This window comes from Canis lupus, chromosome 27 (genome assembly GCF_003254725.2).
Source record: "Canis lupus dingo isolate Sandy chromosome 27, ASM325472v2, whole genome shotgun sequence".
Taxonomy (NCBI): Eukaryota; Metazoa; Chordata; class Mammalia; order Carnivora; family Canidae; genus Canis; species Canis lupus.
The window spans coordinates 1174935-1192222 of NC_064269.1; the positions used below are offsets into that span (position 1 = coordinate 1174935).

The following is a 17288-nucleotide window of genomic DNA, read 5'->3' on the forward strand; positions in this document are numbered from 1 at the left end:
TATACTGGCCGTCCCCTCCTCCCCACTGGAGCCGAGTCTGGAAGGGCAGGGGCGAAGCAGCACAGCAGCAGGGGCATTCGGGGGAAGAGCCGGGGCAAAGGGCTGCAGGCAAGAGGGCCTGTGGTCTCCTTGGGGAGCCAGGGGTCCTCGGTGTGGACAGAAGGGGTTGGGACAAGCTGGTGAAGGGCCAGTTTGTCAGGCTCAGGGGGTGGGGACGGTGCGGGACCCCTGACATATTTACGGTTTAAATTTCGATCGTTTTTTCTGTAATACAGAAAATAGAATAGTGTCACGCTCTTGTCCCCGCTGTCCAGACTTAAAGTTTTATTAACCTATTATTGACCTTTTGTCAACTTTGCTCTAAAGTTTTAAAAATAGGGACCCCTGGGTGGCTCAGCGATTTAGCACCTGCCTTCGGCCCAGGGCGCGATCCTGGAGACCCGGGATCGAGTCCCACGTCGGGCTCCCGGCATGGAGCCTGCTGCTCCCTCTGCCTGTGTCTCCGCCTCTCTCTCTCTCTGTGTGTGTCTCATGAATAAATGAGAGACAGAGAGAGAGAGGCAGAGACACAGGCAGAGGGAGAAGCAGGCTCCACGCAGGAAGCCCGACGTGGAACTCGATCCCGGGTCTCCAGGGTCGCACCCTGGGCCAAAGGCAGTGCTAAACCACTGAGCCACCCAGGCTGCCCAGAAATAAAGTTTTAAAAATAGAATAAACAGATCATTACAGATAAAACAGGAGCTCCGTTCTCTCCTCCCCAGTACCATTCTCCTCCTTCCCAGACGTACCACCATGCGGATTTGGGGTCGTTTGGCCAGTCTCTGTTTTCGAGCTTTGGCCACATACATATGCCCATGAATATATCATATTATATCTCTTCAGTGTTTTTTTTTTAAAGCTGTTCAACTATTATAATTCACATCTTGATTTTTTGCACCTCACAGTTCTTAAAGATTTTATGTATTTATTTGAGAGACAGAGAAGAGAGCATGAGGAGGGGGAAGGGCAGAGGGAGGAGCAGGCTCCTCGCTGAGCAGGGAGCCCCATGCGGGCTCCATCCCAGGACCTTGGGATCATGACCTGAGCTGGAGACAGACACATTACCGACTGAGCCACCCAGGCGCCCCTCACTCCACATTTTTAAAAAATCTTCATTTGAGGTTTCTGGCAAAGCACCGGTAAGGGTAGATCTGGGTTCGTAAGATCGCTCTGCCTACCAAGTGGAGATTCCAGGTGACAGCGGGGACTGAGGATGGGGAGAGTGGACAGCGAGGTCACAGGTGTAGAGTCTGCACCGAGGTCACAGATGGCAAGCCTGGGGGGTGGGGGCAGGAGTTCGTTTTGTCCGCGCTGCTCTTCGGCACCATGAACGGGCCTTGGCTTATTGAAGATGAGCCAGTACTTGGCTCAGAGAGGGTGATGGCAGGGGAGGAATCCAGGCATCCCAGACTCGCCGTCCGGTGTGACTCGTGGGCTGAAGGTGCTGGTATCCAAGATAGGAGAAGCTGGATTGCAGGGAAGGGTGAATCCAGAAGCTCCTGGGCCAGAGGACACGGGGGCTGCATTGCACGGAAGGGGTCGAGGCCAGGGAGCAGACCACACTGTCAGGCTGGGGGCTACGAAGGTTTTGGAGGGACAGAGACCGGAGGCGGGAAGGTCCAGCCGTGCTGGGGGCAAGGGGGCAGTTGAAGACCAAGCCAAGGGGGAAGGCCGGGGGCAGGGCCCAGCTTCTGCGTTACCCATGACCGCCTGGCCGCCTGGGTGTGGTGGGTTCCCTCAGCCCATTAGCCGAGGCGGAGGAGGAAGGAGGTGTAAGAAGCGATTCTAGAATCATACAGACTTTGTCAGATGCCCACACTCCCAACTTTGCTCCCACTCCGTATCCATCAACGGATGGACGGCAGGGTACCCACCGCCGCTTCCTAGGGACTTACTCTTGGCCGAAGCCAATCTCTCTGTTCAGGGAAGGATGTGAAATACAACCTGCCTTCCTGCTCTAAAACCCAGAGCTCCGGTCATCACCTCAAAAGGCTGCCCTCTGCCAAGCCACTGCCACCCCTTCACCCTCGCCCCGCCGCCCCTACCCGGGCCCAGCCTCCCCCCACCCCCTGCTGCCAACTCACCTGTAAACAGCTCCCCACCTGCTGTCTGTGCTGTCCTCCTGTCCCTCTGACACTCTGCCCTCCCCTGCAAGCTGGCCCCTCCCCTCCCGTCCCCTCCCCTCCCGTCCCCTCCTCTTCCCTCCCTTCCCCTCCCCTGCCCCCTCCTCCCCATACCCCAACCTCGACTTCCTGAACTCAGCTCAGCAGGCAGCTTACAGTTTCATTTTTTTTTTTAAAGATTTTATTTATTCATGAGACACAGAGGGAGAAGCAGGCTCCATGCGAGGAGCCGGATGCGGGACTCGATCCCCGGACCCCGGGGTCCCGCCCTGGTCCGAAGGCAGACGCTCAACCGCCGAGCCCCCTGGGCGCTCCTCGCAGCTTCCTTCTCACCCCTCCTTGTCTCTCTGTGCAGCCCTCCCTGAGCCTGCCATAGCTGGGCCTCAGGGTTCTTGGGGTCCTGGGTATGACTGATGACATGTCCCTACGTCACCCAGGAGTTCTGGGGCAGGAGGGCCTTACCCAGTGCCACTCTTTGGGGGGGGACCAGAGTGTCGCTGTCGTTTTGTCTGGCAGAGCAAGGCGCTTCCTTCCCTCAGAAAAGGAGCTGTTACGGGCCTAAGTCGCCCGACTCCCTTTCCTGGGATTACTTGCAATTTGGATTTGTTCTTTATTCAAGGAATTTTAAGTATCACGGAGAAACGGAGTAGGTAGTGGGGAAAACTCTTGGAAGAGCCGGCCAGGATCCGGGCACCCCACTTCCCCACGAGCCTGCTGCTTGAAGGGGTGCTGGGACCCACCGGGGAGGGAGGCCCTTTGTCCTCCGGATCCAAACCCTAGAGTCATCCAAGGACCAACCTATTGATCCTCAGACCAGGCTGTGACCGGTCCCCTCGCACCGGGGCCTTGGGAAGGCTTCTGACTTTTATCAGGGCCGCGTGGCCTGCGCAACGGCGCCTCCCCGGCCCCCACGGGGTCCCCCGGGTGGCTGCAGCAGGTGGAGAGAACACGGCCGCCCCGTCACCGGACGTGCCCAGCGAACCAGGTTTCTTCCCTGGTGGGGACACTCCTCAGCCGTTTTCCCTCCTTTCACTGACTGGGCTGGTTTCTCCGCAATCATCACACGTTAGCTGTGCCACTAGGAGGACAGCAAGGCTCCGGGGGCGCCGGGGTGGCGCGCTCGGATCAGCGTCTGACTCCGGGTTTCAGCTCAGGCTGTGATCTCAGCGTCGAGATGGAGCCCCGCGGCCGCTCCGGGGTCAGGGTGGGGTCTGCTTAAGACTTTCCCTCCCTCTGCACCCCCCTCAAATAAATCTAAAAAATAAAAAATATTTTAAAGAAGAAAGTGAAACTTTAGAGAGACCAGAGCTAGGGAAGGAAGGTGAGCTCCGGAGGGCCGTGGTGGCCCCATGGCCTAGGCCTACGGGTGGCCCCTGGATGCCCTCGGAGCGTGGCAGCCCGAGCCCTGGGCAGCCCCACGCTGCGCCCACGGCGGCACCTACAGAGGAGGACGCAGGTGAGGAGACGCAGGGTCAAGGCCTGAATGGTCGGGCTCCTTCCGCGGCCCTAAAACCTAAAGGAGCTAAGTGACAGGAAGCCTTGGGGTCTTTCCCTGAGAGTCCGAGCAATTGTGCCACGCTCTGTAGCCGGCTGGAACGTGCACCCTTCCCGCGCTTGATGATTAGTGGTCCGCTGGTGGTTATTAAACAGGACGGAATCAGGAACAAGTGGGTGTAAAGTCACGCCGAATGCTTCATGTCGTGAATGCTAAACTTGAGGGTTAAACACGGGGAGGTGGGGGCGGCAGTGTGGTTTGTACGTTTTGCTTTTAAAGAGTGTCGGGGTCAGAAATCTGGCCCTGGCCCAGGCTCCGTCCCTCACACAAAGATTCTCGAACTTTTCTGCCAAAGTCCCTTTGATGTCAGAGAGAGGAGAAGGAATGGGACCCAGTGATCTGGGGACTTATCTTAAAGGGCCCTGGCCAAGGACCCAATTCTTTTGAGGCCTAAAGGTTAGCGCCATTTTTTGGGGGGTTTAGCTCTAAAATTATGCAGACTTGGCATTTTATTAATAGTGTATCTAGTGTGTGTTAATATAAAAATGATGTCTTAGGGATGCCTGGGTGGCTCAGTGGTTGAGCATCTGCCTTCAGCTCGGTCATGATCTTGGAGTCCCAGGATCGAGTCCCACCTCGGGCTCCCTGCATGGAGCCTGCTTCTCCCTCTGCCTGTGTCTCTGCCTCTCTCTCTGTGTCTCATGAATAAATAAATAAAATATTTTAAAAAATGATGTTTTAAGGTATTTGCCATCAAAACCTCTGTGGTACTCAGAGGGGCTTGTTACGGATCCTGTGACACCTACACTATGCAGCCCCCGTCGTGTGGCCCCAGGACCCCTGCACTGCAGGTGAGCATTGTCAGTGTGTGGTTCCCTGGTTGGATTTTTTTTAGTTCTTTAAACTTCTCTGCCACTGTCCCCGGTTTTATCTCTAATAACTACCATTTAGTGAGCACTTACTATGTGCCAGGCTCCCTGCCAAATGCTCTCTGTGCCTTGTCGTTTAAGCTGTCACAGCCCCCGGAAACTCAGAGACGCGAAGTGGCTTGTCTCAGGTCACACAGCTGTCAAGAGGCAAAGGGACTGACTATTCCAACAGCAGCTGTTTGACTCCAGGCCGACCCCCCGCTGCCTCTGGGGTCAAGGCTGGCGCCCCTGGCTGAGTAGAAGCCTCCCCGGGAAGGAGATTGTAGTGGTACACCGAGAGAGAGCATGGGTGTACTAGGAAGTGTGGGAAAAGCTCGGGTTGGGTCTGGCTGTAGGTTCTCGAGGGAACTCTTTGGCCTCTGGGTTCTCAGCTGTAAAAAAGGTTGAGAAGGTCTGTAAGAGGGACTGGAATGAAGATGAACCTTAGAGCCAGCACCTTAAACCCCTCTCCTGCTCTCCCGCTCGCCCGCTGTACCACTTAGGTGGTTTCCTAGACCTCAAAGCCTTTCTTTCCTCCCTTCCATTTTTCTCTTTCTTTCTTTCTTTCTTTCTTTCTTTCTTTCTTTCTTTCTTTCTTTCTTTCTTTCTTTCTTTTTTTTTTAGGCTCCATGTCTAGCATGGAGCCCAATGTGGGGCTTGAACTCACAACCCTGAGATCAAGACCTGAGTTGAGATCAAGAGTTGGATGCTTGATCGACTGAGCCACCCAGGCGCCCCTGTTTCCTCCTTTCTAGAATATATAAAATCATAGTCACCTACAGGGCCACTATGGGGGTTGAAAATAACATGTGCAAAGCATCCGGAACAGAGTTTGGCAGGTAGCAGTCGCTCAAGAACTGCTTCCCGTTGGTAGCGATCCTTGTAATAGCAGCATCAGCAGTGGTGCCCATATTCAGAAATCATCATTAGTAAAATGAGGGAAACGTGTGAGAGCAAAACCATGAAGGATGGCCAGAGCTTAAAAAGACGACACTGGAGAAGGGGTTACCTTAATCCGTCCCGAAATAGTTGAGCTGGTTGGAGGCCTGCAGCTCCCTTTCATTGAGAAAACTCCAACAGGAGGCAAAACCAGAGAATGAGCCATAGTTCTTGTTTGTTTATTTATTATTTTATTTATTTATGATTTTATTTATTTATGAGACACAGAGAGAGAGAGAGGCAGAGACTCAGGCAGAGGGAGAAGCAGGCTCCATGCAGGGGGCCTGATGTGGGACTCGATCCTGGGACCCCGGGGTCACGCCCTGGGCTAAAGGCGGATGTTCAACCACGGAGCACCCCCAGGCGCCCAAGATCTTATTTTTCACGTTCTTTTTCCTCTTTTCCATGATCCCCAAATGAGCATTCCTCCAACACGTCCCCGCCTGCACTGACGCCCGGCGCCCAGGACACTGCCGCTGTGGGAAGTCCTTCCCGGAGGAGAGACACCGAGCATCTCCTGGAAGGGGATGGGGCGGGGCGGGTGCAGATGGGAGCAGCCAGTTTGGTGGACGGAGCCAGTCCCTGCGTGGAGAGAGACGCTCGTGGTCCCGGCTTGCACGCTGGCTAGGTCCAACTCTGAGAGGGCCGGTGAGCCCAGCTTCCTCCTTTAGGCCAGCGTCCAGCAAGACCCCCCTCCCGCATCTCGGTGAGCTTGTGTGGCCCCGCAGGTGCTTCCCCAGGTCTCAGTGAAAGGGACTTTCTCTGAGGGGCTGCCGGGCCCTGACCAAAGGCCACCCCTCCGTTTCCTTGTTGGGCCCTCGCAGCCCAGCCTGGAGGGAGCTTCCCAGAGCGAGTGGGGCTTCCTGAGTGGCCAAGATGCTGTGGGGGGTGGGATCGGCTGTCTTCCCCTGGGCCGTTTCCCCCGAAGCCGGCGTCCCAGGCACCTCTCCCAGTTTGGAAAGCAGATTATTTATGGTTTATTTTTGACACCAGATCATCGCTGCCCAAGTTTCATCAATTTGTCACTGTTTTTATTGTCAGCAATTGCCCATAACTGGAGCACATTTAAAATGTCATTGATCTTGGTATTACAGTGTCATAATCTGACAGTAATAGGTGTAGCCAGCACAGGAAGCCCAGGCCCTGAGATTGATGGCGTTCAGCACACCAATTATACTCTGTCCATCTAAGTGATAAAAGAGTACGTAGGAGGCATTCAATAGATAAATTAGATATCGCTCCCAATTATGTCCCTTTATTTTATGGAGTCATATGTTCCCCTTAGAACTTTTTTTCTTCATTTGGCTTGTAAAGGGAGCATTACTTGGCCCCCAAAGATGAGGGCTGCTCCCCCGCCTGTCCCACCTTAGGCCTCACCCTCATCCCTCTCTACCTTCTAGAAGTCTCTCGCCCAGGGCTTTCCCTGAACTCACCTCAGAGGTGCCTGGCACGCAGTGGGTGGGCACAGGATGGGGGTGCAGGTGCCCCAGTGTCCAGGGAGGGTTGGAGCAGGCCTTTGGGAAGGACCTGGAAGGCTGGATGGTGCTTTACGCTGGTGTGACGCTGGCCAGTAAGTGAGATGGGTCACATCCTCCAGCCCCAGACCAGCAGAGCCTTCTAATGAGGACAACTGGCGAATTGCTGAGGCTGGGGGGAGCATGGTCGGAGAGCTGTCAGCCCTCAGCAAGTGCATCCGCCCAGCCCCCGGCCTCCCCTCCGTGGGGCCTGAGTGCAGCCCCTTCAAACCTCTAGCGAGCAGAAGCCCTGGAGCCGCCTGTACCTGCATTCCATCCAGATGCCTTCCCCGGCTCGACCCCCAGCACCACCCCGCGGGGAGGGTGCCGTGGCTCTCCCTGGGAGGCCGCGGGCTCCCTGCCGGGGGACAAGCCCAGGAGCAGCTCGTTTCCAAGAGGAAGGAAGTGCCTGGCCAGAAACGAGAGGCAGGGAGTCGAGGTACCCGGCTCATAAACCCCGTAAACCCCGCCGACAGCCGTGACCCGGTCCAGACCCCCGTCCTCCAAACTCCACGTCCCCCTGCAGCCGAAAGGACCCGCACAAAAGGCCGAGACATCAGGTGGCACACAGCGTTCCAGGCCGTTTATTGAGCTTTGCAAGAGGAAGTGTCCACGGGCCGGGCTGCTCCCCACCGCCCGTTGCCATCTCGGCCTTATAAATAATCCTGGCACTAAGTGCCCTGTTACACCGAGGGGAAGTTGTTCTTACAGCGTGAAACCTGAGAATATGGGTCGGGGAGGCGGGGTGGGGGGCAGGGGACAGAGACGGGGAGCATCGCCCGGAGGCTCCTCAAGTACACCCCGAGCTGGTGATAGATGAATTTCTGGGGCAGCGGATGGCATTTCAAGTGAAATGTTTATAGGAAACGAGTGTGATTTAAACATCGTCTTGGCCGATAAACACCAGCCAGACGGGGGGAGAGGGCAAGGCGAGGGGCGCAGGAATCAAAGGCCCGGAGGCCCCGGTGTTAAGTAGCTGTCTGAAGCTCCGCTCAAACACACACAGCAGCTTTGGGCTTGACATGTTTGTGAGAGCTGGTTAGGATTTCCTCGAGGGCGGCTCGGAGAGGACTGGAGCGGCCCAGCTGAGCGCCCTCAACGACTGACTGTCCGTCGCGCCCTCTGGAGCCTGGGCCCGGCCTGCCGCCAGCCTGCCCTGCCCTCAGCCTCTGCCCCGGGTGCTGGGCCACGTCCTGCAGCGGGAACAGAGAAAACACAGAACCTAGAAAAAAAGAGAGAAAGTGAAGGGAGCCAAGGGACGAAAGCCGAGGAAGAGAAACCGTCACCGAATCCAGAATCCAAGTCCTTGTCCCCAGGGCCACCGCTGCCACCGGGCCCAGGCCCCTCGCCTCTCACGTGCACCTGCGCATAACCCCTCCGCGAGTCTCCCCGCAGCTTCCCTTGCCCCACGCAAATGATTCCCAATACATAAGGCAGAAGGACCATTTAAAACTTGAGTCCCGGCATGTCGTTCCTCCCTGCTTTACTCAGAGTGAGTGAAGATCAAAGTCCTTAAGACAGCATAGACGTCCCTGCACCACGTGGCCCCTGTCATCCTCTCCCACTCTCCTCGCCCATTCCACTCCGGCCACGTTGGCCTCCAGACACCACAAACTCGCTGGCCCGTGGCTGCCCCAGGACCTTTGCACCACCTGTTCCCTGCACTTGGAAAACTCTTCCCCAAAATATCCACGGGGCTTCTTTACCCCTTCACCTCTAAGTCTTTGTTCAGATGTACATTCTCAGTGAGACCTCGCTGACCACCGTACTTAGAGTTGCAGACTTCTCAGGGCACCTGGGTGTCTGTCAGTTAAGTGACAGACAACGTTTGGTTTGGTTTCAGCTCAGGTCATGATCTCCAGGTCTGGAGACTGACCCCTGGGTCAGGCTCCGTGCTCAGACAGCAGTCTGCTTTCCCTCTCCCTCTGCCTCTCCCCTAGCTTGCACACACACTCTCTCTCTGAAATAAATCAATGAATCTTTATTTTTATTTTTTTAAAGATTTTTATCTATTTATTTATGAGAGACACAGAGAGAGGCAAAGACATGGGGAGAGGGAGGAGCAGGCTCCATGCAGGGAGCCCAATGCAGAACTCATCCCGGGACCCAGGGTCACAGCCTGGGCCCAAGGCATCACCCCAAGTGGGGAGATGTATTGCCAAAGGGGCTGGCCTGGACTTACTCCGACTCTGGGAGAAGACCCGGCTCTAGGTCGGGATTTCATCATCTCCACGGCCGAAGTATACTTGGGGCCAATAATATGAAGGGGATGTGCCAGGCAAGCGTGAAGCAGTTGGAAATGCGGGCTGGACTGGGAATCCAGCGCCTTCAGGTTGGGGGGGCGGCTGGCGGTGTCTGTAGGGCACGGGAGGGAGCCCAGTCCACCGAGGGCAGAATAATGTCCCGGCTGCACCCGAAGTGGCAGCCAGGCCTCCAGGAAGACTTCCCAAGGGCGCCGCAGGTAGTAGAGGGAAGGGGCGGAGAGTGGGAGCCGGAGCAGGCTGGCAGCCAGGCCACGGCGGAGTGCCCGCGGGGCTGTGGGACCCCGCACGTGGGTAGCACCCAAGACCCGAGCCCCGAGCAGCCTCCAGCCTCCGGCCTGTCCTAATACATAAGGCAGAAGGACCTTATGGGGTGCCCCTGGCCAGCTCCCCGGGGTGGCAGGCCACACTGTACCGTACCACAGGCGCCACCAGTACCTTCACCACTTCCCCTCAAAATCTCGGCGCGCAGCTCAGCTCCGTGGGGACATCAGGGGACGGCAGGGGGCAAGTCGGGGGAAGCAGAAGCTATCTTTGGAGGCGGATGCAAGATAGAGGTTAATGCAGTAACGGAGACAGGACCCAGGTGGCCCGGGAGCCCCGAGGATGGGAGGGAGACTTACTTGTCACTGCACAACTTTTGGTGCCTTTTGAGTTTTCAACCATGTTACATGTATTTTCTATTTAAAAAACATAAGATGATTAAAATCAGGCAAAACCAGTAACAACGATAACCTCACAGGATAGATCTAGGGAAAGGGACCCCGATGCCCACCATCGCTGGCCTGAGGACAACGACCTGGCCCTTCGGGCCCATGTGCACCCTCCTCCTCACCTGGTATCTTCATGCCCTAGAGCTCAGAGAGGGCTGTGGCTGGTCTGACGTCACACAGCACTAGGGGCTAGTGGAGGTCTGCGGCCAGGTGTCCAGACTCTCAGGGTCAGCTTTCTGTCCTGGTCCTCCGCGCTCTGTTCGCCCCTTGGTCTGTCTGTGTTACTGGCAGGGCTGTGCCCCTGCTACAGGTCACCCTTCAAAGGCATCTTAAAGGTGCACGGCCGGGCACCTGGGGGGCTCGGTGGTTGAGCGCCGCCTTCAGCCCAGGGCGTGACCCTGGGGTCCTGGGATCGTGTCCCGCATCGGGCTCCCCACGTGGAGCCTGCTTCTCCCTCTGCCTGTGTCTCTGCCTCTCTCTGTGTCTCATGAAAAAATAAATAAAACCTTCAAAAATGAAATAAAAGGTGCATGGTCTTAAATGCCATCCTTTTCCGGGAGTCTTTACGGAGCTCTCCTCTCCCCCCCCGCCCCCCCCACAGCGCCTGTCTGCCTTCCCTTCCTGCCTCCCTCCTCTCCACCTCCCTCGACCACCAAAGCGGCTCTCCACTGCAATCTGGCCCTGCCTCTGACAAGACAAGTGACCTTGAGCAAGTCATTTAACCTTTCCGTGCCTCTGTTTCTTCATCTATAATCGAGGATCGTGACCTTCCTCCCACGGCTCTTCATTCATCCATTTGTACAGCAAGCATGTGCTCTGCGCCAGGCGCCGCCCCCAGCGCACAGGATCACACGAGACACTGCGTGTGGAATCAGCGCAGAGACCCAGGGACTGACGCCAAGGCCTCCCTCCTTGGATGCTGTGCTGTGCTGGGCGCTCCGTCCCCCCCCTCCATGCCCTTGGAAGAATTTCTGGTCGCCTCCCAACCTCTCAGCTTCCAGCACCGCTCCTGATACCCTCCTCCGGATAAAGCGTCAGGAGCTGTGGAAACAGCCAGGCTTTTCCACTTGACTAGATCCTGAGGGCATCACTTTGCTGCTCGCAAGAAGGAATAATGCTGAAATTCGTCTGGACATTGAGGAGCATCTTGCCCTCTGGGGGCCCCCTCCCCAAGAATCTGCTCCTGTCCTGCCCTATTCAGGTCTCGCCCTTCCCTGAGCCCCACACCACCTGCGGACCGGTACAGGAGCTGAGGTCCTGGGATTGGAAACTCACAATTTCCTGCCTCTAAATATAACCTGGGCTGGGTATGAAAGCTAGTTCCTTCGTTGTTGCCTTTTTTTTTTTTTAAGATTTATTTACTAGAGAGAGAGAGAACGAGCAGGAGGGGCAGAAGAAGAGGGAGAGAGAATCTCAAGCAGACTCTGTGCCCGAGGTGGGCTCCACCTCACGACCCTGATATCAGGACCTGAGCCAAATCCGAGAGTTGGATGCTTAACCAACTGCCACCCAGGCACCCCCAGTCCCTTCTTTAAAACAACTACCACAACCCTGAGCATACAGGAGCTTGTTTCAGATAGAGGAAAGAGACGTTTCCAGAGCTCCTGGAGGGAGCTCGTCCCCACTCCCTGCCTGGCCATTGAGGACTGGGTGAGTGTGACTGGGAGGGAAAGGTGTTTGTAGAAAAAGATGCACGGCTTTGACCTTGGTCCTGACAAAATCCCAAGTCAAGTCAAAGTGATGATGATGGATGATGGGGAAGGAGGGACCAAGTTTAGACATAAGGAGGCGCTTCCTGTTTGCAGGGAACAGGCTTAAGGGGAGAGGTTGTGGGGGATTAGAGGGAACCACTCAGTTCCCCCAGAGGCAGGAGGAAGGAGATGATCCAGGGCTGCAAAGGTTTTGGGGATTCCAGGATGTTGCAAAGCTGGCAGGACCTGGGGGAAGCCAGGGAGGTGCCAGGCCATCTGTGTCTAGAGCACCCCCTGGACAGGGACCAGGTTCTCCGGAGCTGCTAACATGCCAGCACGAAGCCCCACACAAGGCTCTGGAAAATCTGGGTGAGGAGCACAGGTGCCTCCCTGGAGGATGACGCAGCCTCAGGGAAGTGCAGCTGCTTCAGAGCACCAGCAGGAGTGGCCCGAAGCACATCCTGCACAGACCTCCACGCTGGCTTGCTCTCACCCCTGTGATGTGCGGGGTTAACCCCCCTCCACCCCCCCCACCCACCCCCGTCCACCCCAGAAGACTAACTGGGCCCAGCTTTCAGTCCAGCTCCTAGGCCACGGGAGGCAAGACAAGGTGGCCAAACCTTCAAGCACCTGTCTCAGCACCTGTCTCAGCCCCTGGGGAGTCCTGCAAGAAGGAGGGGACTCTTCTATGGAGCTGCCATGGCCTCCAGGGTCCAAGTGGAAGGGCAGAGGGCAAGGGGAGTTGAGTACCCAGAAGAAGTGGGGCTCCCAGACCCCCCTGCGCCCAGGAAAGACCGCAGCTTCCAGAGGGCAGGCAGGTTGGCATCCTTGAGGCCAGCACAGAGCAGACCCTTGGAGCCCCTGCGCTGAGTGAGCCTGGGGGCCACACTAAGCCACCCCGCAGCTGCAGTGGGGGGCTGAGAAGGCCGTCTCAGCCTGCGCCTCAGTTTCTCCCTCCGTAAAGTGACTAAAGTGACGGCGCAGCGTAGCTTATCTCCAAGATTCCCTCCAACCCCTTTGGTTGCTTTCCCAAATTCTCTCTTCCTGCATCCTCTTTTCTCCCCCTGGAAACCCTTCTCTCCAAGCACCCCATTCTCTGCACCCCCTGTTCAGCGCCAGCCAGCTCACTCCTGCCCCCCCTTATACGTATTTATCCCTCTGTCACTCCCTGCATGGCCCCCTCCCGGGAGCAGCGCCCCCCCCACCGATGCTGGGTTGGGGGAGGGGGGGAAGAGGGGAGCAGGGGGGTTTGCAGGGAAGAGGGGAGCGGGAAGCAGGGGGATGGGGGAGGGATGCAGGGAGGGAGCAGGGGATGGAGGGATGGGGGGAGCTGGGTGGGGAGGAGGGGAGGCGGATACGGGAAGCGGGGGGTGAGGGAGGGGAGAGGGCGGGGCAGGGAGAAGGGGAGGGGGGCGGAGCAGGGAGGAGGGGAGGGGAGAGAAGAGGGGAGGGGGAGGGGAGAAAAAGAGGGGAGGGGAGCTGAGGCAAGGGGTGGGGGGCAGGGGCGAGGGGATGGGAGGGGCGGGGGGAGAGGAGATGGGGTGGGGGGTGCGGGGTCGAGGGGAGGGGAGGGGAGGGGCGGGGCGGGGGCGAGGTGATGGGAGGGGCGAGGGGAGAGGAGATGGGGTGCGGGGGGGGGGTGCGGGGGCGAAGGGGGGACGGGGCGGGGGAGGGGAGAGGGGTGCAGGGGGGAGGGGAGAAGGGGAGCCGGCCGCCCGCCCGGCTAATGCGATCTGGCGGGGCGGGGCGGGGCGGGGCGGGCGGGCGGCGGGCAGTCTGGGCCGGCGGCGCTGATGGATGGTCCCTGACAGTAATCGCCGACTGAGGACGCGCCGGAGCTCCCGGCCCCCCTGCACCGCGCCGCCGGCCGGCTGGGCTCCCAGGCGGGGCCTTCCCTGCCCTCTGTCCCTCTGCACCCCGGTTTGTGTTGGGGAATCGTCCGCAGGTCCTGCGCCGCCTCTGATGCCGAGCCAGCTACTGGCGCGGCGCCCGCAGCCTCAGTTTCCCCTTCTGTATCATGGGAAATCAGGCTCTAAGCCCGGATGGAGACTGTTAGCAGCCGAGGCAAAATACTGAGGAAAATGAGGGACGCCCGGGGGGCTCAGCGGTTGAGCACCTGCCTGCCTTCGGCCCAGGGCGTGACCCCGGGGTCGTGGGATCGAGTCCCGCGTCGGGCTCCCTGCGTGGAGCCTGCTTCTCCCTCTGCCTGTGTCTCTGCCTCTGTGTGTGTGTGTGTGTGTTTCATGAACAAATAAATAAAACCTTTTAAAAATAACTAACTAAATAAAATCTTTTTAAAAAGTCTTTTTAGTTAAAAAAATACTGAGGAAAATTACCCCCTCCCCGAAGCCGAAATCGATTCCCACTTTCAGCTCCCAGGCCCAGGGCTGGCCGGGCCCTGCTGAGCGACTGGGCGGAAACCCACACCCAGTACATGTTGACGCACCCACGTGTGTGGTAATGTTTTGGGGGGTGACGGGGGACATGGCAGGGTCAGTGTTGACTCGGGGTCTTTAAAGAGAGGCCCTTGCAGCCAGGTATTTCTCCAGGGAGGTGACTGCCCCAGCCCGACTCCTGCTGGCTCCGGTGAGGCCTGCCCACTGCCGAAACCTCACCCCACCGCCTTGGGGTCCCCTCCACCCCTTCCCTCCGGGGCTAGGCTGACTTAGGGCTGCGAGGAGAGGATCCCTCCTGAGGACACGTTCTGGGACAATTGGCCAACCCCCTCGCCTGCTTCCGGGCTACGGAGTTCTGAGGCTCCTCCACCCCAAGGGGTCCCCCATGGGTGCTGGCCCCGCAGAGGGGCCGGGGCAAGGATCCAGAGCCGATTACAATTCTGAGAGCACACCCAGACGCCTCCTCACTCCCTTTTAACCTTTCTCTCTCATCAGAAGCCAAATTGAGTTAGTCTTGAGTTTTGATTTAATTCCCGAAATGGAGTCATAATCTGTTTAGTGTCCTTTTTCCCAAGTCCTGGGGACTGAAGTGTGGGGGGGGGGAGGGACAGTTAATGAGAGAGTTGCTCTGTGGCCTGCGGAGAACCCTCGCCCGCACTTGGCCTCCAACACCCCCACAGGGCAGGAGCCACCGCGGCCCAGAGCCACCGGTGGCTCCGTGGTGACGGTGATGGTGATGAGGAGGAGGGGGCCGGGGCGCCTGCTGATGCTTGCTGGGCGCCCACCGTGTGCCAGGCCTGGGCTGGGCCCTGCGCGTGCATCCCTCGCAGTGACCTCCTGGCTGGGTACCCTGAAGAGTTCCAATTTACAGCTGGAGAAACTGAGACCGTCGATGTGGGTAGCTTACGCGCAGCTGCGGCGAGATGGGAAGCCACGAGCCCAACTGTAACACCACACAGCCTGTGCGCCCCCCCCCCCACTTCGCTGGGGAACCCCTGAAGCGCTACAGGCCCCAGCCCCCTCATTTGCATAAACAAACAATAAATAGGGACACTAATACTCTCCCTTCAGGGCTCTGGCAGTGATTAGATGAGATATGCACGCATCATATTCCAGGTAGCATTCAGTTGCTTAAGTGCCCTAAACCCTGGGGGGGCAGGGGAAGGGCTGCCCTGCAATGGGGTGACTGTTTATTATAGATGTTCCCGCTCATAAGCCCGAGAACGTGCCCCGACAAGGACTCCTACAAGGAAAAGACTGCCGTGCCTGTTTCCTGGACGGAGACACTGAGTTTCAGGTGCGTTAAGTACACTGCCTAGGCCAACCGGTTCATAAATGGCAGAGCGGGCTTCCGCCAAACAGCGGGCCCTTGGGCTCCCAGGTGGTAGGGATGGATGCGGGCCGGGGTCACCAGAGACCGCCTCCCCTGGGGAAGGTCGGGGCTGAGCCCCAGCCCGCATCCATCCCTACCACCTGGGACCCAATTTCTGCAGGTGAGCAATGTTTCCTTAAAGGAACAGGAGGCAAGTAAATAGAGGAGCAGTAGAGACAGGGTCTCCCTCCCCCAAAGCCAAGGTGGGGCCTCCCTCCCCTCCCTCCCTTCCCTCCCCTCCCTCCCCTGGTTCCTGACGCTCAAGTTTGCGGCCATTAAATAGAAGAGGAGAAAGTTTGAACCAGGCATGAAATATTTATCAGTTAATTACAATATGCAGATTCTGTTCCTGGGGGTGATTTATCTTTTTGGAAATATAGGAAAAGATCCTGGAAACTTGTATCCTAATTGCTTGGCCTATTATTGTAGCAACCAGGTAGAAATTCCATTTACTATGTAACTACAAATTTTCCTCCTGGCTGCCTCTGCCGCTGCCACTGGTGGTCCGGGGCCCTCCGCTGTTCTGAGGGGAGAGGGGGCCCCAGAGAGGTCAGTTTGTGCACTCCCCTGTCTCCTCTGGGGGCGGCCCCTCTCAAAATCCTAGCAGTGCTGAGGAATGAAAAGGACGAGTCTCTAAAATTCCGAGGTGTCCAGAGAAGCCAATGGGCCCCCCGCCCCCCGCGGGGCCGAGGAGGGACCCCCACTGCACTGCAAGGCAGCTCTGGGCTGAGCATCCTTCCCCCCCTGCTCTTTGCTGGCACACTACGGGAGGGCAGGGTGGCGGTGTCACCTCCTGGGGCCCACACTTCAACCCCAGGCCGCACGTTAGCATCACCTGAGGAGTCTTTCCAACTCCAGATGCCTGGGCGCTGCTCCAGACCAACCAAATTAGAGCCTCCGGAGCCGGGAGCCTGGCATCGGTATTTTTTAAAGCTCTCCAGGGGGTTCCCACGTGCAGCCAAAGAGGAGACCGGCCAGGCTGCCCGGTAAAGGGGCCGCTTACCTGCAAGGCTGTGTAAGCTTTGCCCCTCCCTTCCAGGTGGTGGAGGGGCAATCCCTGCGCTTTTATTGGAATCTGAAGAGCATCCTTTATTCCCCTTACAGGAAGCTTCTCATATTAATAACCACCATTTATCAAGGCCCTGCTGAATGCTCGGATCTATGCAAATAAAATTTAATCCGATCCACACAACAACTCGTAAGGTCAGTGGGTAGGTCCACTCCACGGGTGGCTCGGAGAGGTTAAGCAGTCTGCCCACGGCTGCACAGACTAGCAAGGGACAGGTCTGGGATCCGAATTCAAAGCCCGTGCTTTCCCCACTGGGCTGCACGGCCTCTCTGCCTCTCCGCTTCCCAAGGCTGGAAGGGAAGAGCTTCAAAGCTAGTGAGGGTAGGGCCTGGGGAACGTCCTTGGGGAGGGCAGGGCAGGGGAACGGAGCGTGTGGGATGGAGCAGGGGGACGGGTGAGGGGGTGAGGGGATGGGAAGAGGCACCAGGAGGAGGGTGTGGGGAGGGAACCGGGCGGAGGCCAGGCGAAAGCTGGGGGACGGGTTCAGGAGTGGGAGCTGGCATTCAGGACGCAGGGCAAGGTGAGTGGTGCCCACGGAGGGAGGGCTGGGGAGCTGGGGGAGGGCCGTGTCGGGGGAGGGGTCTTTGTGAGGCCGCAGCCGGGAGGAATGCCCGCCATGAATACTAAGGGCAAGAAGAAGAGAAAGGGCCAGAGGGGGCTGGGTGATGTTTAGCTGCTGGGGTGATTAATGGGGGTGAACGGAGGGTGAAACTCAAACCCTTCGAACGGAGATGGTGGGGAACGGTTGTCCAAGAACAACAGCGCACT

At 57.8% G+C, this 17288-nt stretch overlaps 1 protein-coding gene across 1 annotated transcript in view; it reads right to left on the reverse strand.

Moving 5' to 3' along the window:
- Positions 1-7579: 7579 nt before the first annotated feature.
- The window catches only part of HOXC10 (homeobox C10), a 106216-nt gene continuing 96507 nt past the window's right edge, over positions 7580-17288 (reverse strand). Inside the window, exon 3 of the mRNA XM_025458717.3 lies at positions 7580-8240. The gene's annotated coding sequence lies outside the window, so the exon portion shown is untranslated. The remainder of the gene's footprint in view (positions 8241-17288) is intronic.